Consider the following 25,419-nt stretch of genomic DNA (forward strand, 5'->3'; position numbering starts at 1 on the left):
TCACAGTACACTTTTATAATATGCTTTTATATTAACCATATAACTTATGTTTCAAACTAAGAGTCTACTGAATAGAAGTGGTTCTAGTGTTAATTACATAGGAAAAAAGTTTTCATATAAAAATACATCTATTCCTGAAAATTAAAATGATCAAATTAATAGGGCTTTATTGTAATTTAATTTTTTTTCTGGGCCAGAAGAAAAAATGACTTCTGTGATCAGGGCATTTTCATGCATGTGACTGACCTAGGTTCAATTTCAGGCATTCCTTACATATTGCTCTCTTAGCAGTGCCAGTAGCAATTCCTTGCACAAAGTCAGCGGTAACTACTAAGCATCACCAGGTGTAGCTCAAAAAAGTAAACTGTCATTGTCACTGTCCTCCCGTTGTTCATCGATTTTCTCGAGCTGGCCCAGTAACATCTCCATTGTGAGACTTGGTTGTTACTGTGTTTGGCATATTGAATACGTCACGGGTAGCTTGCCAGGCTTTGCCATGCGGGCAAGGTACTCTCTGTAGCTTGCCGGGCTACAGCAATAATAATAAACAAATTTTTCTTTGAGATTATAATTGGGGTATATGTTTGTTCTGTCTCCATTTAGATCACAATAATATTAAATCTTTGTTGAACATGAATACACATTAAACACTTGAAACTTTTGATAATTTCAACATTCAACAAGGAAGTAGTGATTATTCAAACTAGAAGACACATAAGTTATGAAGTTTTTGAATACTGTCTCAAAAATTACTCACTCCTTGGTTTGGGTTACAGATTGTATCATTTTATTCAAATTAAAATGTAAGTGGTCTAAAAATGTTAAATACAGTTTTTATCTATGAAGTTTGGATTTTTTCTGAACCAATCTGGGTAGATTGTATTTAGAAAAGGAATTCATATAGTCATTCTTTTCTAGTTAAATTCCCTAAATTTTTGTAAAACATATTAAATATTGTCAGTTATCCTGGTAGCTGCTTCATAGATTACACCTGGTTCCTTCATGGATTATACCTGGTTCCTGCTTCATAGATTCCAGAAAAACAAAAACATTTATCTGAAATAATGTAGACATAGTGTTTTTCATCAGAAAGTTTGGGTGACATCTTTTGTTTAGTTAAAAGATTTCTCAGGAAAAGGACAAATAGAGGCAGTTATAAAGATTTAATTAATTAGTAATAGAATGGATACCTATTGAAGAATGATGACATGTAGAGCAATATATACATGCTAGACTCTAACTACAATGATAACCCTGTTGAGAAGATTCTTCATGTTAATGAGGTCGATTTCTTATTTACACAAAAAAACAGGTGATTATGACATTTTCTCTGCAAAACTTTGCCCAAATGACTTATAACTTTTATTTGTTTCTAAAACTTTTGTTTGTCTCCATGTATTCAAAAGAAGAGATCACCATTTAAATCTGTTGGTCCCACTTTGCCCTTTCCTCTTTGTAATGTGAATGGCTAATTTGAAATGCAAAATTAGGCTTCAATAAGTTGGGACCTGTTATTGTCTATGGAATATGCACAGATTGTAGAAAAACATATTCCCTACTGCTTAGCGCAGCAAATTTTATAGATGTAGTGTAGACCCACTATTCGAGTCTCCGAAAGAGGAATCTAAAGAGCTATCCTTGGAATATCAAGCTTCACTCAAATGAGAGAAAGAATCTGGAGTTCCAACCTCCATCTACTGTCAAGAATCAGGGACACTATCTCATTTGCCAAGGTGTCGAAAATCAGATGGGCTGGACACATGATGAGATTTGGAGATGACTGCTGGACAAGAGCTATTATAGACTGGATTCCATGGAACATAAAAAGATCACGTGGCAGCCCACCTATGAGATGGTCAGACTTTTTCGTCAAGACCCTGAACGATGGGTTTGAGGCTCTTCCTCTTCTTAGAATGAGCAGATGTCATTGGGCTACACTAGCACGCAACAGGGATGAATGGAGACGTTACTGGCACCTGCTCAAGCAAATTGATGAGTAACGGGATGTCAAGTGATCAAGTGATCAAGTAGTGTTCTTGAAAAGACCAAGGATTTATGTGCTGTGGCTATACCTGGATACAAATATTCCCTCAGGGTTACATTTTGGACAAGGATGTTTGCCAAATCGACCAAGTCAGGCTAATAAACCTACTGTTATGACACAGAAGGTAGTAAATACACTGATCTTTTTGGCTGACTCTTCTCAGTCAACAAAGTTTGCAAATTCATAGAAGAACTAAAGTTAACTGTGACAGTACTATGTAATGCTTTTAGTTTTGTATAATTATCCCTCATCTTAAACATACTTTTAAAAATTATGACAATTTCTGCAATATAATATCTTATATAATTTTCATACTGTTTAATTTATCAAAAAAGTTATTTTAAACTGAATGCACTATTTTTCTTTCTATCCACCTAAGGATTTAATCATCAGTGGCAGCAAACATACTGTATATCTTGTTCTAAACATAGAGCACTATTGATATTAGTCTGCCAATCATGTTATTATGCTTTTTATAATTTTGAAATTAACTAAGTATATGTAAACATATTTTTGTGATTTTACTGAAAGATTCAGCTTGACATTTTAAAACTTTCTTAGTTAAACCACCTACATGCATTAAGAAAAAACAATCAAAGTCTAGTAAGAGCTTATGAAAGGCAGAGTAAATCCTTTAGGATGATTAGCTCAGTGAAATGTTAAAAGAATATTTTGTGTGCATGTCAGGTCTCCTGCTGGTCTCCGACTAGCAATTTGGATTCACTTCATTATAGCCGCTGAAGTGCCTTAGCAGAGGCTAGAAAGAGGAGTGAAGAGCCAGAGAGAAAGAGCAATACACTGAAATCATGGAGTCGCTCTCATAATTCAGCTTCAGATAAGTCAAACAAGCACCTTGCAAATGACAAGGCAGTGCTGAGCTCCACTCAAAGTGAATGAAAATGCATAAGACACACAAGCCCTCCAGGAACTCCCTAAGTGAAGCTCAAAATGAATATTCTGAAGATGTAATTCATTTCTCTCCATTTCAAGAGCTGATTCTTCCATTTTACATCACAGATAATTTTTAAAACAATGGTATTTGATACAGTTTTATTTTGGGGATAAGAAAAATAGTTATTTTAAAACTTTATACTCAAAACCAAACCTAAAAGAAGGGCTAAAAGGGCTACTATAAGATGAGACAAGCCCTACAAGCACAACAGAACCTTACAGAAAGATGACAAAACCCCATAACAATCTCTCTCACCGTCAACGGTCTAAATTCACCACTTAAGAGACACAGATTGGCAAAATGGATTCAGAGACAGACCCCAGCATTCTGCTGCCTACAAGAAACATCTCAACAGTCAGAGCAAACGCAGACTCAAAGTGAAAGGATGGAAACCAATGCTGCAAGCAAACAGCTCCCTCAAAAAAGCTGGGGTGGCCAAACCATATCTGACAACATCAATTTCAGGTTGAAAAAGATTAGAAGGGACAGCGAATGCTATTTTCTATTCATCAAGGAATAAGTACAACAGGAAGAAATCACACTCTTAAATGTATACACACCTAATGAGGGAACAGCTAAATATTTAAAACAACTGCTATCAGATTTTAAGGAGGACATTGCTAGCAACAAAATAGTAGCCAGAGACTTCAATATCACCTTATCAACTCTGGATAGATCAACAAAAACAAAACTCAGCAAGGAAACATAGGCTTTGAAAGAAGAAATAGACGAGAAAGGGCATATAGACCTATAGAGGGCTTTACACCCCAAGAAGAAATAATACACACTCTTCTCCAGTGCACATGGAAAATTTCCCAAAATAGACCATGTTCTAGGACACAAAACATACCTCAATAGAATCAGAAAGAAAAAAATAGTATCAACAATCTTTTCAGACCACGATGCACTGAGAATAGAAGTGAATCACACACAGACAAAGAAAACAAAATCAAACACCTGGAAATTAAACAGCTCAGTGTTGAACAATGAGTGGGTCAGGAAGGAAGTCAAGGACGAAATCAAAAGATACCTTGAAGAAAATGAGAATGAAGACATGAGCTACAAAGACCTGTGAGATGCAGCTAAAGCTGTGTTAATGGGAAAATTTATAGCTCTGCAACCATTTCTCAGGAAGGAAGAAAGGGCCCACATAAACAACTTGACTTCAGCGCTCAAGATCTTAGAAAAGGATCAACAAAAGGAGCCCAAATCAGGCAGGATAAAAGAGAACATAAAACTTAGAGCAGAAATCAATGACATGGAAACCAAAAAAAGCAATTTGAAAGATCAATGAAACCAAGAGCTGGTTCTTCGAGAAAATAAACAAGATAGATAAACCAGTAGTAAGACTAACAAAGAGAGAGAGAGAGAGAGAGAGAGAGAGAGAGAGAGAGAGAGAGAGAGAGAGAAACCCCAATAAACCGAATCAGAAAGGTGAAGGGGGACATCACAACAGAAACCAAAGAAATTCAAAAGATCATCAGAGACTACTTTGAAAGTCTGTATGCCACAAAACAAGAGAACCTAGATGAAATGGATAAATTCCAGATTCCTATAATCTCCCAAAGATGAATAAAGAAGATCTAGAGTACCTGAATAGACCAATTAACATCAAGGAAATTGAAACTATAATCAAAAGTCTTCCCAAAAACAAACGCAAAAGTCTAGATGGATTCACTAGCGAATTTTCCAAACATTAAAAGAGGACCTATTGCCAGTTCTTCTCAAGATTTTCCAGGAAATTGAAGAAACAAACTCTCGAAACAGTTTTTATGAAGTGTATATCTCTCTAATACCAAAAGGAAACAAAGACACCACAAGAAAAGAAAACTACAGTCTGATATCCCTGATGAACACGGATGTGAAGATACACAACAAAATACTAGCAAATAGAATTCAACAATTCATTAAAAAGATCATACACCATTACCAAGTGGAATTCATTCCCGGGATGCAAGTATAGTATAACATTCAGAAATCAATCAACATAATCCATTGTATCAACAAAAGAAAAGATAAAAAAGCATATGATCATATTAATAGATGGAGAGACAGCATTTAACAAGATCCAGCACCTGTTTATGATGAAAATCCTTGCCAAAATTGGTATAGAAGGGACTTTCCTCAATATACTTAAAGTCATCTGTCACAAGCCTAAGGCAAGCATCATACTCAATGGGGGAAAAACTAAGATCCTTCCCTCTAAGATGAGGGAAAAGACAAGGATGCCCACTCTATTCACTGCTGTTTAATATAGTACCGGAATTACTTGCAATAGCAGTTAGGCAAGAAAAAGAAATTAATGGCATCCAGATAGGAAAGGAAAAAATCAAGCTCTCACTATTTGCAGATGATATACTATACTTAGAGAACCCTAAAACCTCTACCAAGAAACACCTAGAAACAATAGGCTTGTTTAGTAAAGTAGCAGGCTATAAAATCAATACTCAAAAGTCCATGGCTTTCCTATGCTCAAAAAAGAAGAGAGAAGAAAGTGATATGAAAAAACAATCCTGTTCACAATTATGCCCCAGAAAAATCAAGTACCTAGGAATCAGCTTAACTAAGGACATAAAAGACCTGTACAAAAAAAGGTACAAAAAGCTACTTCAGGAACTAAAAGAGGACATGAGGAAATGCAAAGATATCCCCTGCTCAAGTATCGGGAAAACTAACGTTGTCAAAATGGCAAGACTCCCCAAATCATTGTACAAATTCAATGTGATCTCCATAACGATACCCATGGCATTCGTCAAAGAAATGGAGCAAACACTCCTGAAATTCATAGCACCCACGAATAGTTAAAGCAATTCTTGGGAAAAAGAAAATGGGAGGAATCAACCTCCTTAACTTCAAACTGCTACAAAACAGTAATAATTAAAACATCATGGTACTGGAACAAAGGCAGAGCCACAGACCAATGGAACAGGGTTGAATATACTGACATCTTCCCCCAAAATGATCATATTATCTTTGATAAGGAGCAAGTAATATGAAGTGGAGCAAGGAAAGCCTCTTTATTTTTTTTAGGTAGTTTTTATTTATTTATTTATTTATTTTATTAGTGAAACACCATGAGGTGCAGTTATAGACTTATAAATTTTCGTGCTTGGGTTTCAGTTATACAATGATCAAGCCTCTTTAACAAATTGTGCTGGCAAAACTGGAGAGCTACATGCAAAAAAAATGGGCTCAGATCTCTGTCTAACATAATGTACAAAAGTAAGATTAAAAATGGATTATTGACCACAACATCAGACTGTAATTCATAAGGTACATTAAAGACAAAGTTGGCAAAACCATTCATAACATTGAAGCTAATGGTATCTACAAAGATGTCACACCATTGGCCAAGCAAGTGAAAACAGAGATAGACAAATGAGACTATCTTGAACTAAGAAGCTTCTGAACCTCAAAAGAAACAGTGACCAAAATTCAAAGGCAGTCTACAGAATGAGAGAGGATATTTTCCCAATACACATCCAACAAGGGGTTGATATCAAGAATATAGAAAGCACTGGTTGAACTCCCAAGAAGAAAACATTCAACCCCATGAAAAAAATGGGACGACGAAATAAACAGAAACTTTCTCAAAGAAGAAATCCGAATGGCAAAATGGCACATGAGAAAATGCTCTACATTATTAATCATCAGGGAGATGCAGATCAAAACAATAATGAGATATCATTTCACACCACAGAGACTGACCCACATTTAAAGGAACAAAAGCCACCTGTGTTGGCGTGGATGTGGCGATGTGGCGAGAAAGGGACCCTCCTTCACTGCTGGTGGGAATGCCAACTGGTTCAGCCCTTTTGGAAAACAGTATGGACGATTCTCAAAAAATTAGAAATTGAGCTCCCATTTGACCCAGCAATACCACTCCTGGTAATATATCCCAGAGAGGCAAAAAAGGATAGTAAAAGTAACATCTGCATTTGTTTGCTCACTGCAGCACTCTTTACAATAGCTAGAATCTGGAAAAATCCTGTGTGTCAGAGAACAGAAGACTGGCTAAAGAAACTTTGGTATATCTGCACAATTGAGTACTATGTGCCTGTTAGAAATGATGAAGTCATGAAATTTACATACAAGTGGTACTACATGGAAAGTATATTATGCAAAATGAGTCAGAAAGAGATGGACAGACATTTGCATTCATCTGGGGAACATAAAGTAACAAAATAGGAGACAAACACTCAAGAATAGCCAAGATAAGTGCCAGGAGGTTTACTCCATGGCTTGGAGGCCAGCCGCACATGCTAGAGGAAAAGGCAGTTCAGATAAAGAAGAGAGCACCAAAGAAGTGTGTTGGGAGGATCCTCCCAGGATGGGGGTTGTATGCTGAAAGTAGACTATAGACTGGACATGATTGCCACTCAATGTCTCTCAAACCACAGCACCTAAAAGGAGAGAGAGAACAAATGGGAATGCCCTGCCACAGAGGCAGGGTGGGATGGGGGGTGGGAAGGATGCTGGGAGCATTGGAGGTGGAGAATGGGCACTGGTGGAGGGATGGGTACTCAATCATTGTATAACTGAAACCCAAGCACAAAAATTTGTAAATCTAAAAAAAATAAATAAAACTTTAAACAATTTTTATTACATAAAAGTTGTCACATAATTGGATTTTAAAAAATCTTTTATACAATTGTTCTTACTCTCCAAAGAAAGGCTTATTCTTAACTTTTCATCTGGTGATGGCAAATACTAAAATCCTGCATTTAACAGAATAGTAATTAAAATGCTCATGATGTAAATTGAAAGCAGTACATTAGTACCTGACTCTTGCACTCAGTCATCAGGAATATATGAATGTTATTTTCATTGAAAAATACAAAATAACTTATCTGTAGGCATGACAATAACAACAGTAAACCATTATCTGTTGTCAGGGGAAACCAGTAACTGATGACTATAAGAGATTTTCTTAAAGTATCAGCGAAGCTTTTCTTCTGTTTTTTTTTTTCTTTAACTGACTGCTCTGAAGTCAGAGATGGGGAGCACTTGCCTTGAGCTTCCTCTCACAGTTCATTGATAATGGTAAAACACTATTTTATGAATTAGAACATGTCACTCACAGTACCTCCTCTCATTCCACCTATTCCAGTCATCCCAGGGTGATTTTCTTCTTTAGGAATTTTAATAATTACAAAATTCTACTCTAGTTAACAGTGAGGCTATGCCAGCAGTTTTACATTCATTGTGGATCAATGATTCCTTTTTCCAACATATTCACAAAATCTCCAACCATAGCATCATAACTAACTTCTGAGGAACTATTTAAAATCATCTGAACAATAAATGATCCTTCAACACCGTGTTCTTAGCAATGATCATTGCAGGAATCTTGTGTGTTCTTTTAAGAATGTCTATGCCAATTTTCTGATTTTCTTTAGCTGGTGTTAATGAGTCCAGGGCTGGAATGCACTGAATCAGAGCACAAGCTCCTCTGGAACAACTTCTTTCTTCAACAGCAGCTCCTGTAGCCCTGAGGGCATCTGTAGCACTGTCTTTCTTTTCATTCACTTCAGCATCACTAGTCCCACCAGCCTTTAGCACAGCCACACCATCTAAGAGTTTTGCCGAGAGTTTATTCAGTTTTTTGTTTTCAGATTCACTAGTTGTGATATCTAACTGCTCAAAGATTTCTTGAATATGTTCTTCATTTTGAGACTTGTCATCTTTTCCTTTCAATACCGTGGCATCATCTTAGGCTCCAGTGACCGCTCAAACTTTTCGTAAATCCTGTGGCTGAACATCATCAAGATTAAGAGTTAATCCTTCTCCAAATGCAGCACCACCGGTAACAATCAGCATGTCTTTAAACTGGCTCTAAACACTGTCACCCTAAACCTGGAGATTTCATGCCACAACTTGAAGACCAACTTTTAGCCTACTTAAAACAAGCGTACTCAAAGCTTCTCCATCAACATCTTCAGCAATTATGATCAGGAGATTATTATGAGCTCTGGCAATTTCAAAAGCTGGTACATTGGATTGGATGCTAGAAATTTTCTTTTCACTCAACAAAACATAGGCATCTTGAAATGCACATTTTTAACCTTTTGAAATACTAATGAAATGTGGAGAAATATAACCTAAATCAAAAATCATGCCTTCAGTAATTTCTAATACATCATTCAGCTTTTTTCCATCCTTTACTGTGATGACACCCTTTCTTCTAAACTTCATTGCATCAGAAATGATGGTTCCAGTTTCCTTGTTTCCATTACTACTAGCAGTAACAATAGATAACTGAGAAATTTCTTCAGGAGTTGTCAATGGTTTAAACTACTTTTTAAGTCCAGCAATTATTGAGTCTATAGTTAGCATTACATCTCTTCTGATTTCCTGGGGATTACCACTTTTACTAATCTTTTCAAAACCCTCCTTTGCAATTCCAGTATAGTAACAGTATTGGTACCATCCCAAGACTCTTCATTTATATTATTGGCAACATCTTGATCAAGTTTGTAGCCAATATTTTTATATTTATCTTTTGAAGTCAATGGACTTAGCAACAGTCACACCATCTTGTTACTTTATAACTTACTCAACTCTGTATAATAACCACTGTTCTTCCCTTTAGCCCCATCATAATGACTAAGGCATCAGCTAAAAGTCTATACCTTGAACCATTAAGGCCAAGGCATCTGTGCCATATGTGACATCTTTCCCATAAGCCTGAAAGAGATGAGATGACAATGCTCAGGACACTGGTCTGATATGGTGAAGGATTGCTGGTAATAGAAACATTTCTGCTGAATAGAGGCAGGGCATGCAGGTGAGGGGAAAAATCAGTCATTTTTAAAAATATTTAGATTTATGTGTCAAGACATGGAACTTGATTAATGAAAAACTCATTTTATTGTGGAAGAGGTCACATCTAGCTTATCAGGGCTTACTCCTAACTCTGCTCTCAGGAATTACTCCTGGAACAGCTCTAGAGTCTATATGGTATGCCAGGAATCCAACACCAGTCAGCCGCTTGTAAGTTAGTGAAGAGTGACATAACAACTCATTGATGAATGACATTTAATTGCATATTAAAAATAAGCTTAATGCAGACTTAGTTTGAGTTTTACGATAACTTTGAAACTATGTTGTTCTATACCTTGACTTTTTTCCAACTCAGAAACTCTTTCTTCAATGCTAAGTGATCCAAAATATGGAATTATAATTCAAAACTTTTTGGGGGGGGGACAAAGAGATAGTACAGTGGATGAGACACCTGCCTTCTACATGGCCGACTCAGGTTTGATACTTGGTATCCTAACCCTGAACGCTGCCCAAGCAATCCCTGAGCACAGATGCAGGAGTAAGCAAAGCTCTGAGTAATATTGATATATTCCCTCTCCTCCCTAAAACAAATGAACAAACAAAATGGTTTGTATTCCAGAACTATATGTTTTTTGTGTTCTTGCATCTGGTTATCTGCCAAAAACCTAAGTACCTTGATACCTATATAACCCATCTGCATTCGTTATCTGGAATACTTATATGCTCTTTTATTTACCATGTTTTCCTTGGTAAATGGTGACAGTCATCCCTGTACAGCTCAAGGCATACTTGCAGAAGTCATTCAATATCTAAAATATGTTAAAGTTATCTCAAATCAATCAAGTTAATACCTAAAAGTACCACAATCATTTGACTCATCAACTATTTTTAATTTTTTTTCCTTAGAGAAGAGCCTAAACATTATCCCTACTTCCAATATTTATTTAACAAGGTTTCCATATTTGTGTAAATCACAGGTTAAGTTCATCTGTAGTACAGTGGAAAGAACTCAAATTAGTAAAACCATCCTATGGTCATGACATCTTCCCTTCTGGATGAATATAAATAATATTTCACTATTCTTACAATCTCATGACTGTACCTTCTAAAATTAAATACTTTCCTCTTATACATCCCCATATCTATAATCTGCATCTTAACCACTGTGAACTTTAAAAAAAATCAAGGGTGATTGTTCTTGTTGTATCTCACAATGTACCCACTTTTCCCCTAATAAAGACAAAATTACATAACACTTCTTATAGGTAAGTTGCTTAAAACTATGCTAACTTCTGTGACCTTATTGTACTTAAATGACAGTTATATTTTTATTTCATTCATACTAGTTATGTTTTATTTCTCACATGTATCTTCCCCTCTGTTTTTCACCCACCCTCTGTCTATGTCTGGTATATTCTCCCTCCTAGTCATAGTTTAGTAAAACTGGTCATAATCTACTGGGTAAAGAAGGTACACTATATATAAATAAATATGTACATATATATTACATTGTACTTTGTAGTTCTTACAACATTTAAAAATGATGTAACTGCTATCACCTGCTAGACTGCAGTTGCTATGAAGACCAAGTACATGCCTGTTTCTCACTATCAGGCAAGCATATAACCTGGTATTGTTCATTGTCCCTTGTTCAGTATCTGTCTGAGACAACTAGATGTCAAATTAAACAGACATCTATAATTCCCTTCCTTTCTCCCCTGGGTATTAAGAAAAGGTTTTGAGCTAAGAGAGAGTGAGCAAGAGAACAAGAGAAAGAGAGAGAATGACAGAGTCAAAGGAAAGTTGAAAGAGATAGAGGAAAGGAAGAAAAAGAATAATAGAAGGAAGAGGTAAGAGAAGAGTAAGTGTAGGAAAAAGGTAAAGAAGGATGTAGAGAAATAAGAAAATGAGAATTCAATCTTTGAAGATCAGAATCTGGGCACTAATGGTGTGTGTTACTTTAGGATCAAAGATCATAAAAAAAGATTATTTTTTTCCTTCCAACCTTCTTTTCCTTAATACAACTCAGATAAGCTTCAGTCTAGAGTGGGTATTGGCAATATTATTTCTGTATTGTAGATTCTATCCCAACTACTTTTGTAATCCATTTACCAAATATCTCTCATATGTTCAAATGTATTGCCTCATTTAAAAAGCTGGTGGTGTTCACGATTTATTCCAGCCCGTAGTACAATAGCTAATATATAGATTCAACCTCGACGTCCAATAAAAAAATAAATGGATTATGAACTTATATTTGCACAATGGGATACTATCCAGCTGCAAGCAATGATGAAATTATTCAATTTGCTGTGAACTGGTTTTAACTGTAAGATATTATGTTAAGTGAAGTAAGCCAGGAAAAGGACTAGCAGAACAATACATGGTACATGGAATAACTGAATCAGAAAATGTAGTGTAGTAAAGGGTGGATGCCCAAATCACCCTTGACCCCAGACTATAGGAGGAAGAAATACAGAGAAGAAAAGAGATTAAGGGGCTGTGCAAAGAAAGAAAAGAGAGAAATAATGGAAGAAAGAGTTCAGGGATATTAGGTATAACAGTGATGTGGAGAGTGGTATTTCTATATATATCCAAAGCAGAGACTCAACAACACTGTAATCATGAGATCTAAACTTCAACAACCGAACTCTGAAATGGGCCAGTAAATGTATGTATGCAGGAAGAATAGGGAGAGGGCATAGGAATAAGTATGGGAATTCTGGTTGAGAAACTTGACACTTGTTCTAGAATGTGTTGGAATTTTGTATGACCAAGACTCAACTATCAATAACTTTGTAAATCATGACCCTTTAATAAAAAGATAGATTTTTAAAAAGCCTATAGTATTGGTCTTTTACTATCTTCATATCATAAATGTGGGTGAAATCAAAAAGAAATTTTAATAAGTCATCAACAGTGGTGCATTGGAGAGCTAGATTCAAAACCTAGTTATTTGACTTCAGAATTTGTGTGGGTAAAAACTATCACCCTTGACATCAGAATCTTTGTGTCTAATGTTGCGGTTAGTTAGCACTCTATAGCAATGTAATATAAAAAGAAAATGATCTAGGTAATCCTGGAAATGAGTTGGTATAATAATGAGGAGAGGAAGATCGAAGGTCACTTAGTTGAGTCTCCTGAAGCAATATTGAGTAACATGAGTAACATTCTGAAGTTGAAATATTGGGATTAAATTTTAAAATCATTATCACTATCACCCTGTTGTTCATTGATTCACTCGAGCGGGCCCAGTAACTTCTCCATCCGTCCCTGTCACGAGCTTGTCTAGCCTGATGACATATTGTGGGCTCCTTCAGGATCAGGGAAATGAGGAACATTCATTGTTACTATTTTTGACATATCGAGTATGCCACGTTTAGCTTGTCAGGCTCTGCCTTGTGGGTGGGACACTCTCGGTAGCTTGCCAGGCTCTCTGAGAGGGATGGAAGCTTTTGGGACAGCCTCTAATCACCTTTACAGGTGTTCCTAGTCAGGCATATAGGCAGGTATGATACTCTCAGTAGCCTGCCGGGTTCTCTGAGAGTGAGAAATATAGAATAAGAGGTTGTGTGGCCGCAAATGATTCTGGGAGCTTGGTTTTAGAGTCTCTGAATCCTGGCCATTGATGAGGTTACACGGCAGTTGGTGGGTGTAACTGTCTAGCTATTGGAAGGTCGGGGAGGTGGGTGGAGGAAGCCCAGACCCGATCCAAGCAGGCTTGGAGATCTCACATCACATTTTAAAATGTGTGTGTTAAAAATATGATTCACTATTAATTAGATGCTATGATTTAGGAACCTTCCTGTAAATTATCCACTAACTGAACAAGTCATAAATTCATATATACTAAATTCCTGAAATGAGCAATATAATTTTATTAGGGAAATTATAAAATAGACTAGGTGACAAAAACAGGAAAAACACATTCTTTCTTACACTACAGAAAGCTATAAATCCAAAACAAAGTGTGCGCATACTTGATTTCTACTGTGCTTCTGGTTCTAGGCTTTCTAATAACCTCTATCTCTCAGCACACCTATATCTTCTATTAAAACAATTTAGAAAATGTCAATGTTAAAAATTTATATCAGTGCATTTGCTGCACGATCTCATGTGCTGATTATGCCCACATGGCCAAGCACATGTGTCACCTGCGTCTCCCCTCTTGAGTACTTTCATGCTTCCATACCTAATGCTGGGGTTGTAGGGCCTTCTCTGCCTTTGGGGAGGCCCGTGCTCTCTCTTGAGCGCATTAATCTCCACTCTTTCCCACTTCCTCTCCCACGTTCCCTGTAAAACCTTGAAATAAAATCTATTTTTTGCTTCAAAAAATTAGATCAAATGGCAATTTGTTGTCTAATTGAGAATTTGTAATACTGTTCTTAAATGTAGTATACATAGCTGGCACATCGACTTTTACAAAATTATAAGTCTACAAGATTACAAAGAATATTGAATTAAGCAGATTTATTTTGTTGCCAACGAAAGCCATTTGCAAATAATCTTTTGCCACAATCTTTTATAAAAAAAGAATACAAATTTTTCTGTTCAGAAATAGATACTCATGAGATTTGTTGAAAATTGTATATTGGATGAGAATGTATAAATCAACAATGTATATCCAACAATGTATAATCCAACAATGAAACATACTTAGCATGCAAGTTTTAAAAAGTTTTCATTTCCTCTGAGGTAATTAAAGGTAAAAGGTAAAGGCCCTCCCGTTGATCGTCGATTTGCTCGAGCGGGCCCAGTAACGTCTCCATTGGAGACTTTGTTGTTACTGTGTCTGGCATATCCAATACTCTCGGTAGCTTGCCGGGCTCTCCGAGAGGGGCGGAGGAATCGAACTCGGGTCGGCCATGTTGGCCGCTTGTAAGGCGAACGCCCTACCCGCTGTGCTATCGCTCCTGAGGTAATTAATTTCTCACAAACATATACTTTTGTGAGTAAAAGATGATAGAAATTGTCTTTTGGGTGGAAATAATAGAAATGATACCTCTTTTTCTAAAAATGAGAACATTAAATGTTCTTCAGTTTCTTTCTTGATTCTACCTAGATGTGTTGACAAACTGACCTTTGCAAAAGCAACTAGTTTTGCCAAAATAAGGGAGGTAACTAAAGGTAAAGTGTAGTTTTTTTAATGATGTCCCACAAAAAAAAAAATTCATCTCTACTCAGATCACGTAAATGTGAATTAATTAAGCAACAAGTTCATTGTACATGCAATTACATTAATATTAGGCAAGTTCTAATCCAATGATTGTGGTTCTTATAAAAAAATTATAAGCGCACATGATCAGAATACCATTGGCTTAGTTAAAGAGATGAATATCATAAAGCCAGAAGTAAAAAATTTTAGGAACTGTTAATATTAATACTGTTAATACTAATCAAGGGAGAAGAGACAAAAAATATTTCCTCCATAGGGATTATTGTCTAGTAAACACTTTGATTTTTAATTGTTTGGTTTTCTGTGGTTTTTCTTTGGAGGGGTTGTGTAGCCAAAAATTCTTACGTCTAGCAATGTTAAGGGGATTGAATTTGGCTTAGCCTAATGCACAGCAAATGCCTTCAACTCTTTATTATCTCTCTGGCCCTTGATTTCTAAGTTTGACTACAAGTCAATGAAAGGATTCATTTTCAATTTTTTTCTCAGAGCTGGAAATCCCCAATTCCAAACTTACATTTTTAAAAAGATTATTAACCTGTGCTGTCTTATTACACATCCTAGAAATTCTGGTACACTAAGGCAGCACTCTGAAAATGGCATAATAAACAATAGAAAATATCTGGGCTTCTCGCTGATGCTACAAGATCAGGGTAAAATGATCTTATCTCTGGAATTCTTGTTAAGCAATATTTTCTCATCCAAATTTAGGTAATTATAGTTTCTTAAAACTTATTGTTTAAGGGCCTCAAAGTGATATGTAATATTTGCACTATTTTTGGTGCTCAAATTTTGTGTAAGACCTTTTGAACAAATCACTTAGATTTGTCTCCTCTAATAAGAAGAGGCTCCCAGTGCAGAGATTTGTGGGATTAATGTAAATGTGACCTCATGTAGTCTCAGTCTGGTGAATCTTTGCACTTATCCCTTACATTCTGTTATTTATTGTCATTCCACTGTTGTCACAGACTGGTATGTCCTGAAGCAGTACTAACGACATTTGCTTGGTGGCCAAGCACCATGCAAGTAAATTCCAATTTGCCTTGTATCAAGTTCCTCTCTTGAGTTTTTGATTAAAGATAAAGAGATGCAAAAATACCCAAATCACATGCATGAAAACAAAATGTCTGCTTCTTCAGATAGTTCTATTTTTGTGTCTGTAATTCTGCTCACCAACTGCATGTGTAACCTTTCTTAAAATTTGCAAAATAATTCAGAAGTTTTCATGCTGCCAATTGCTAATCAAACCTTCTTCATCAACATCCACGCCCTCTTCCCATTTGTCATCTTATTCATACATTGCAAACAGTGGCTCATGCAGCTCCCTCTTCTCTTTGCTTCGGGAAAACAACAGGCTGTGTAACCAAGGGGAAGCTTATTAACAACTAAAGGCTCATTTTTAATGCTACCTAATCAGGTTGTCTACTCATTTATATTATAAACCTTAATAAAAATCCTCCTTTAATGACTCAAATATTAGTGTGTCTTGTCACACAGTGTCTTAATATTGCTTGTTTTCTCAAAGAGATCAAGCACTCACCCTTAGCAAGAATAAATTAGTAAACCTGTTTCTTTCTCAGTGCATATGGTGAAAACCTATGAGGTCTGTCTGATTTATATAAGTGTACTTGGCTGCTATTTTATATTTATTCAAACTCTGTTACAAAGTAAAAAGTAAGGAATGACTCCAAGAATAAGTGTTTTTAAATATAAAAACTGGACATGTTAGTGAGTATGGCATATGCAAACTTCTCAATTCTGATTGACTTACTAAATTGAGTTTATTCACTGGATCATTTTAATTGCTGATAATATTTATCTATTTTGTAAGTTAGCAAATAAAAATTCAGGTGTTTGAAATTTTCATACATTTGAAATATTTCTAAGGCTGTAGAAGTATTTTATAGTGTTTAAAACTTTTGTAACTGGGTGTTTTTTAATTTGTCAGGAAGAAAAGAACCTGTGACAATAATTCAGTATCTCTCTACTTCCTTTAGTTATTGTCAAATAGTTAATTGCAAAAGTTCTGTTGCCAAGTAAAGGACACTATTCTTTTCTACATGGATTAAATGTTCATGTAGGCTAGATAATCTAAACTTTCCTTTCATATCACCCCCTTACCTCATCCCTACGAACTTGGTGACTGTAAAGAAAATGATATCAGAAAGTGCTCATGGATATTAATGGATTACACAATAAAAAATGCAACCATCATCTGGTATCTTTTAAGTTTACCTTCTCTGGACAGTTCAATTATTTCAAGATCAGTCTAGGATAGTTCAATTATAATATTATCACATTATGTTTATGATTCATTTTATATACAATTTTTAAAAAATTTAGGGAAGATTTGAACAATCTGAAAATGAGAAATTTAAACCTGAAATTTAAATAAGGAAGGTGATTGTCTGGTCTCTGGAGGAGTATTCTATGAAGAAAACACTTACTGACTCCCATAATGATTCAAGAGATCAAATTATATTTTAAATTGAAACTTTTTTTATTCTATTACTACGATACCATAGAGCAAATTATGATCCCCAATAAGTCCAAATGTTCACAAAACTGGAATATATGAATATGTCACTTATGTAATTTTAAGAAATAAATTCAGGGGCTAAAATGATAGTACGGTGGGTTGGGCATTTGCCTTGCATGTGGTGGTCATGTGTTCAATTCCCAGCATCCCATATGGTCCCCTGAGTACTGCCAGGAATAATTCCTGAGTGCAGAGTGAGGAGTAACTCCTATGCATTGCTGGGTGTGAGGAAGAAGGAAAGGGAGAAAGAGAGAAAGAGAGAAAGAACGAAAGGAAGAAAGAAAGAAAGAAAGAAAGAAAGAAAGAAAGAAAGAAAGAGAGAAAGAAAGAAAGAAAGAAAGATAGAAAGAAAGAAAGGAAAAGAGAAATTCAGATTTTGAAACTTGGAAATGGACTGCAACTCTAATAAATACAATAAAGTGTGGAAGTAGATTTGAAACTGGGCACGAAAGGAAAATAAAAAACATAATAGCAAAATTCTAGATTTCCCTGAATGAACTGAGTGTTGAAAGAGGCAGCTATGAAAATCCACAATTAAGGAAGATAAGAGAGTCTATATTGTTTCAGATAATTATTAAATATTAATAGATAAATTATTGACATAAACATGGCAGTTTTATATTCTCTGATAAGAACCCAGGTGGAAAAAGAAACATATTTTTGGACACTTAAAAAAGTAAACCTTTGGGGCTGGAGCCATAACACAGTGGGTAGGGCGTTTGCCTTGTACGTGGCTGACCCAAGTTCGATTCCCAGCATACCATGTGATACCCTGAGAACCACCAGGAGTGATTCCTGAGTGCAGAGCCAGGAGTAATCCCTGAGCATCGCCGGATGTGACCCAAAAAGAAAATAAAGTAGACCTTTATTATATAAAGGCAGGATGCTTAGCTAAATTTTGTTTCAAAAGCCATGTGAAAAATAGAACTTAATAGGAACTTTGAATCCACAAACCTTATTTGATATTAGATTTAAGTAAACATTTTAGGGACCCATAAAACAGAGTTAACATATATTTAATGTTTGACTACTAAGTTTGGAATCAGAAGTACACTATAATAAACGTTTTGATAGCTTATTTTCTAATCCTAAACCCAGAACTAATCTACTCTATAGTCTAATTGGATATATTACACATGATATAGTCTGTTAGCCAATATTTAGATTTATGTTAACTTTGTGTTAATCTTGGAATTAACCCTACTTTATTATGTGTTTAATGTCTATATCTATCAATATTTATACATAGCGCTACATAATTTAATTCTATTTACTATTTCTTACATTTATTTTAAACTATATTTTATTAGAATGCCTCCCAAAGTCTCAAAGGTCCAGATCGAGGAGACATGGTTCAGCACTTGTTACTCAGGGACCACCAGGGCTGTACTTGGAGGTGCTCAGGTGTTTGCAGTCACAGGTACTGAACTCAGGTGTTTACATGTGACACATGTATACTCTGTACCTTTGCTTTATCTCCCTGGTTTTGCAATTAACTTTCAAAATTCAATTATGATACTTTTGGTAATTTGTTCTGATTATCTTCTTTAAGATAAATTTATTCAGATTTGGCTTTTTAAAAACTTTGTTCTTCCTATGTGTTGTGATTACTGACAATAGCTGACCTCATTTTAGATTTCGGAATCCCTTTAAACATTGTGTACTTTTTGTGACTGTTTAATTGATTTTGTTCTTATGTCCACAGTTTATTCATAAATGTTCATAGTTTTCATTCTACATGCAAATAGTTACAAATACTTTAAAATTTATGATTTCTGCAAATGCTTTTTAGTTATATTTAAAAGTCAGTTACTCAAAATAGGAGACTAATACCCAAGAATAGCTGAGATAAGTACCAGGAGGATTACTCCATGGCTTTGAGGACAGACACACATGCTAGGGGAAAAGGCAGCTCAGATAGAGAAGGGAGCACCAAATAAAGGGTGTTGGGAGGTTCCTCTCAGGATGGGAAATGCGTGATGAGAGTAGACTGTAGACCGAACAAGATTGCCACTCAATGTCTCTTTTGCAAACCACAGCACTCAAAAGGAGAGAGATAACAAAAGGGAATGCCCTGCCACAGAGGTAGGGTAGTATGGGGGGGTTGGGGGGGTGGGAGGGATACTGGGATGGGTGGTGGTGGAGAATGGGCACTGGTGGAGGGATGGGTACTTGATCATTGTATAAGTGAAACCCAAGCACAAAAATTTGTAAGTCTAAAACTGTACATCATGATGTTTCACTAATAAAAATTTAAGAATAAATAAATAAATAAATAAATAAATGTCAGTTACTTGGGATAATATCTCAATTTGGCCAGTATTCTGTCCCCTCTGGATACAACTGGAATTACTTCTTCTACCTAGAACTTTGGGTAATGTACATAACTATTGCTGCTTTCACATTCCCTTCGTGTCTCTGAAAAATGAACAGGAAGCTGTCAATAAAACATTTTCCCCCAAAACCAAACACCACTTTTCCCTCCAATATTGATTGTCCACAAGGGCATAACTTCTACTGTGATAGCAGAGGCATATATGAAATTTCAAAGACTAGTAAGATGGGTCACAATAGAATGGAACATAACATGACATTTGATAAACTTAAAGTTGTTTAATAAGACATAATTTACATAGAACTATCTTCAACAAAGGAATTTAAAACAGAATGAATATATATGTGAGTCTATTTTCAAATATATTTGCAATAAATACATTCAGACTAATTTGCTAAAGCTAAGGCACAAGGTGCGTACATTAATGTTTGCACAGAAGGGAATTGTTATGGATGAATACAAATGGTGAATGGCATGATACAAGATAAAACAATTAGAAAAATAAAATCACTAATGATTTAAACTAACCAAGTGTGAAGTATGAACTCTCATGTTCATAATCATTAGGTGCAGATGATAATTCAGACAAATGGAAATAATGTGGCAGCATATATACTTGAGCAGGGTTACTATGAAAACAGTTTTGGTAGACATAAATTGGAGCAAGACCAGGGAAGACAAAACTAACAGGAGATGAATTCAGTGGTCTCATTTGGGGAGATGTATTTCTTTCCAAGTAGTAATCTTGAGATTAGAGATTGAGGAGTATATAAAGGGAGAATATGCATAAGAACTAGAGAGAATTTGTATCTAACTAAGAGTGAAAAGAAAAAGGAAAGAGAAAAAGTGATCACTCACATGTTTGTAGAGGAACAGTAGAATGCTGTTATCTAATAGATTAAAACTAGAACTTACTACATAGTCAAAATGTTAAGGTTACCAGCATACATTTGTAGCTTAGGAAACAGAAAAATGATTGGTTACAAAGTAAGTTTTGAGCTTAATATAACTAAGTAGTTGGCCAGCCTCTGTGTATTGATTATTCATTAACACAAAAAGAGGAGACAAGAGTTTAAGTCTTTCAATATTGCAAATGTCTAAGAAGAAAGTGTAAAAAGAAAAAAATTACAGGATAAGTGAAAAAGGGAGTGAAAAATGCTAAGAAAGTCTGTAGCCAGAAAATTTAAGAAAGGCTAATTTAATGAAGAATATACTAAATTGCTTTAAATTACAGGCATTTTAATAGTGCTTGCTGTGGTCAATAGAGTTAAATGTCTCCTACATTCAAGTAATGTGAGAATGGTAAGTGATAATTAGATTTTGCTGTTAGGCTATTAGTGGTCTTAGTAAGAACAATTTCTGTGTAGCCATGAGAAAAGTTTTCATCTTGATGAGTTATGTGAGAAGTAACCTGCCGAGTTTGGATATAAAAGAAACTAATACATAGGAAATTAATAGAGGTTAAATTAGGTGTCTTTATTAGGTAATAATTTTGTATATTTTTATTATTTCTATATCTACCTGTCTATCCACATATCACTATCACTATCACTATCACTATCATCCCGTTGTTCATTGATTTGCTCTAATGGGCCCAGTAACATCTCCATTCATCCTGTCACGTGCTAGTGTAACCCGATGACATATTGTGGTCTCCTTCAGGATCAGGGGAATGAGGATCATTCATTGTTACTGTTTTTGCAGGTGTTCCTAGTCAGGCATATAGGTGGGTATGATACTCTCAGTAGCCTGCCGGGTTCTCTGAGAGTGAGAACTAGAGAATAAGAGGTCGTTACCAGGAGCATATAAGTATCCACGTATATGCACATATATAAAAAAAGCTATCTAATATAGGAGAAAAAATAGTGAATGATCTTGATGGTGAGAATGGAATTTTAAGTGTGATAAGCCGTATTAAAATGAAGAGATACAACTTTGAAGTAGGAAACAAACAGGAAAACTGGGAAATCATTATAATTTTGGTACATTTCATTATAAGAATATGCTAATAGGTTGTTTACAATTTTAAGAATTATAAAATTAGAAAAATAACAGATGTGGGCCCATGATGACACTGATTATTTGGGATAATTTCCTGTTGATAGAACTTGTTAGGGAATGTGTAATATTTATACTCTAGGAAATCCATAAGGAGAGAAGAAGTAGTCATCAATCAGGAGTGAAGTCTATAAATGAAATTTATGTTGATAACTCCTGTCACTATCATTCTATCCGTAAACATTAGCAAAGAATGCTCATTTTAGACATGGCAGTTCTTAGCTCAGTTGCAGGTAAAGGGCACACAGTAGGCATGTGACAGATAGCTATTAACTTAATGATATAAGATCCTCAACACTTTAAAAAGAAGATATGTCAATAATTTAATTAATTATTATTCTTGTACCAGAAAATAGTAGCATCACTGGGCTTCTAATTAGGAAAATTAATAACAGAAAAACATCTTTTCTGCAAGACTTACATAATTTGTATTTGTGAGATGAATTTTACACATTTCCATAGTAATATGCTTTTGTGATTTTAACTCTTGTTCTTGAACACAGTAAGCCCTGTTTATTTCTTTTTTTAAGCAACAAAAACACTGCATCTCAAGTCTTGTTTTTAGGAGTGCAGTATCTAGGGTATCTAGGTCATCATTGGGTCAGTTTCTGATATTACTCAAATCCTCAGAGGAGTTGATCTGAAGATGGAGATCTCATTTGTTGAAAATAGGGTTCACATTGTCTCTGAGGTAGGGTACCTTAAGAGGTGGAAAACTTGAAGAAAAATTGCCTAATCTACAGTCAACACTCAATTTTTTTCACTACTGAGAATTATTCCCCTGCCCTGACCTATCATATGGGCTTCTTCACTCTGCAGCTCTACATGCAGCAGAAAATTATACTGCAGAATGTGTGTGTGCCTGTTTTTCACTTTGATTTTTTCATTTCATAGCACATATCTACATTCAGAGTGGAAGAATCATATTCATGTTTTAGCAATCTAACTTTTGGCATCATGAAACATAATTTATCATTTTTACTTTTATACTATTTTGGCACTGAACTCTTAATGACTGACATTTCATACCTTAGAATATTATTTTAAGCAGGTTATTTGGAGAATGTTCTCCCTTTAAATAAAACTTAGAACAACTATTTTAAATTTATAACTTATATGATGTGGATGATAGAAAATATAAAATCATGGTTTCTATAGGAACTATGGTAAAATAGCCATACAATTTTCTCTTATAATGTAAAGAGAGAGAGAGATCCTTTGTAGCATATACTGTTGAAGGATTAAATCCACCTTATTAAAGAGAACAAATAATTTTCCTTCTTTCAAGCTTCAGAAATAAACAAGAGGAACATATATTATAATACAACTAGGTAAAATCATCCCTTGTTAAATTCCCATAGTAAGTTAAAATTTATTTATCAGGTGCAACTAAAGTTTTCAATTGAATTCTCCAAGTTTAGAGAGAGAGAGTGTGTGTGTTTTGTTATTTACTTTCAACTTTGTATAAGGAAAACAAAGAAGTTATGAGAATTTTACATACACTACAGAATGATTCCCTGTTTAAAAGCATTCTACTAATATAGACACTAACATGGGGTAATGTATTCTTCTGTATATTAACAATTTCAATGATTAAAGTTGCAAGATCAAAATTATAGATGTTAGGCTTATTTTAATTACTGAGAGTATTTTTAACCAATTGTTTTTATGATGAGATAACTGATAACTATTTGTTTAGAAAATATCAGTTCAAACAGTTACAGCTGAAGAGTAATCTCAGAAGTATGGGATTTATTTATTTTTTTAAAATACAGTTCCAGAGAGATAGTATAGGGTGCTAAGAAACTTGCCTTGCATGCAGTTGACCCCATTTTGATCTAAGGCATCATGTATGGTCCTTGAGCACTAGCAGGAGTGACCCATGAGCAGAAATGCAGGAGTAAAACATTAGTAATATTGGGTGTGACCTGAAAATAAAAACTGGCACTATCATTGTCACTGCCCTCTCATTTTTCAATGATTTGCTCGAGCGGGCCCAGTAATGTCTCCATTTGTTTTTTTGAGACTTGTTGTTACTGTGTTTGGCATATTGGAGACATCACGGGTAGCTTGCCAGGCTTTGCCGTGTGGGCGAGATTCTCTTGGTAGCTAAAACATAAAAACAAACAAACAAAAATCTCAGGGAATTATTTATAATACTTAAAGAGTTGATGTAATTAGGTAATAAAAATATATATGTATATATACTGACATTGAAAAAGCATCTTTAGACAGTCAGTGATTATATTGGGCAGTGAACACTGCTTATTCTACTTTTTATGCTTAACCTACCATCCTTCTGATTGATACTGATATTTTGGTGGATGTGTGAATTCATGCAATCAGAATTCATTCAAGGTTGGCCTTATTGAGACAATATTTAAGAAATTTGGTCAATTCCTGTCCAATTTGATTATATCTTGATCTTCCTATTTAATTCTCAAAAGGATGACTTGATTTGCGAATTCTTTGCAACTTTTAGCTACAATTTATGCTATTTTCCTCTTAATACCTTTGAATTACCCCCACCCCAAATTCCACTAATTTTCTTTTCTAAACATTTGTCACTGAGTGCTTTCAGTATGTCCATATTCGAGTACAGATTTACATGAAGAAATATGCCTAATGGCATAGATTGTGCATATTTTCACTTTTTAAAAAATGGTTTACTGTCTCTGGTTTCAATTTACTAACCTGTCACATTGAATGCTAATATAGTTGGTTTAAAATTATGGTTCAGGGATGGGAGCAATAGCAGCAGGTAGGGCATTGCCTTGCACACAGCTGACCTGGATTCAATCCAGACATCCCATATGATTCCCCCAAGCACCTCCAGGAGTAACTCTTGAGTGCAGAGCCAGGAGAAACCCATGAGCCAAAACCCCAAAGTCAAAACAACAAAAATGTGGTTCAGAAAAAAAATAGCTTCTGTTACTAAAGTCATGCATAGAACAACTTGCTTGTTCTGCATGTGGAATCAACATCAAGATGTCAGAAGTTTATTTTTTTGTTACTTGGGCAGTTGGTGATCATTGGTTCAGCCATCCTTGTCCTGTAAGTAAAGTTGTTTGCATTTTGTATAAATCATATTACAAAATTCATTGAATATATATACACATATATACATATATGTGCGTGTGTAATAGGATAATATTAATTTCTTATTTTAGATTAATTTTATTATTAGAGAAAAGTAAATAAATAGTAAATAAAAAAGTAAATAAATAAATAAATAAAAAGTAAATAAATAGATTCACTACCAAGATCTCACCATTCTACAAAGAAGTTATCATCCATATCAAGAGATGGGTTCGGCAGGGTGATACCATTTCACCAAAACTCTTCAGTGCCACCCTCGAGAACATCATGCGACGACTGGAATGGGAAAACATGGGAGTGAAGATAGATGGTCAGCAACTACACCACCTCCGCTTTGCTGATGACATCGTTCTAATAACACCAAACATCAACCAAGCGGCACAAATGCTGAACGACTTTGACCGTGAATGTGGAAAGGTCGGACTACAGCTGAATC

The 25,419-nt window shown here is 35.2% G+C and overlaps 1 non-coding gene and 1 pseudogene across 1 annotated transcript; one reads left to right on the forward strand and one right to left on the reverse strand.

The window, feature by feature from the left end:
* Positions 1-8,059: 8,059 nt before the first annotated feature.
* Positions 8,060-9,755, reverse strand: LOC130033634 (60 kDa heat shock protein, mitochondrial-like; annotated as a pseudogene).
* A 15,046-nt stretch (positions 9,756-24,801) lies between these two features.
* Positions 24,802-24,933, forward strand: LOC130033893 (U11 spliceosomal RNA). The gene has a single exon (XR_008794001.1). It is a non-coding gene; the product is annotated as a U11 spliceosomal RNA (small nuclear RNA).
* Positions 24,934-25,419: the final 486 nt, after the last annotated feature.

This window comes from Sorex fumeus, unplaced genomic scaffold, assembly GCF_029834395.1.
Source record: "Sorex fumeus unplaced genomic scaffold, SorFum_2.1 ptg000054l, whole genome shotgun sequence".
In the NCBI taxonomy this organism is placed as follows: domain Eukaryota; kingdom Metazoa; phylum Chordata; class Mammalia; order Eulipotyphla; family Soricidae; genus Sorex; species Sorex fumeus.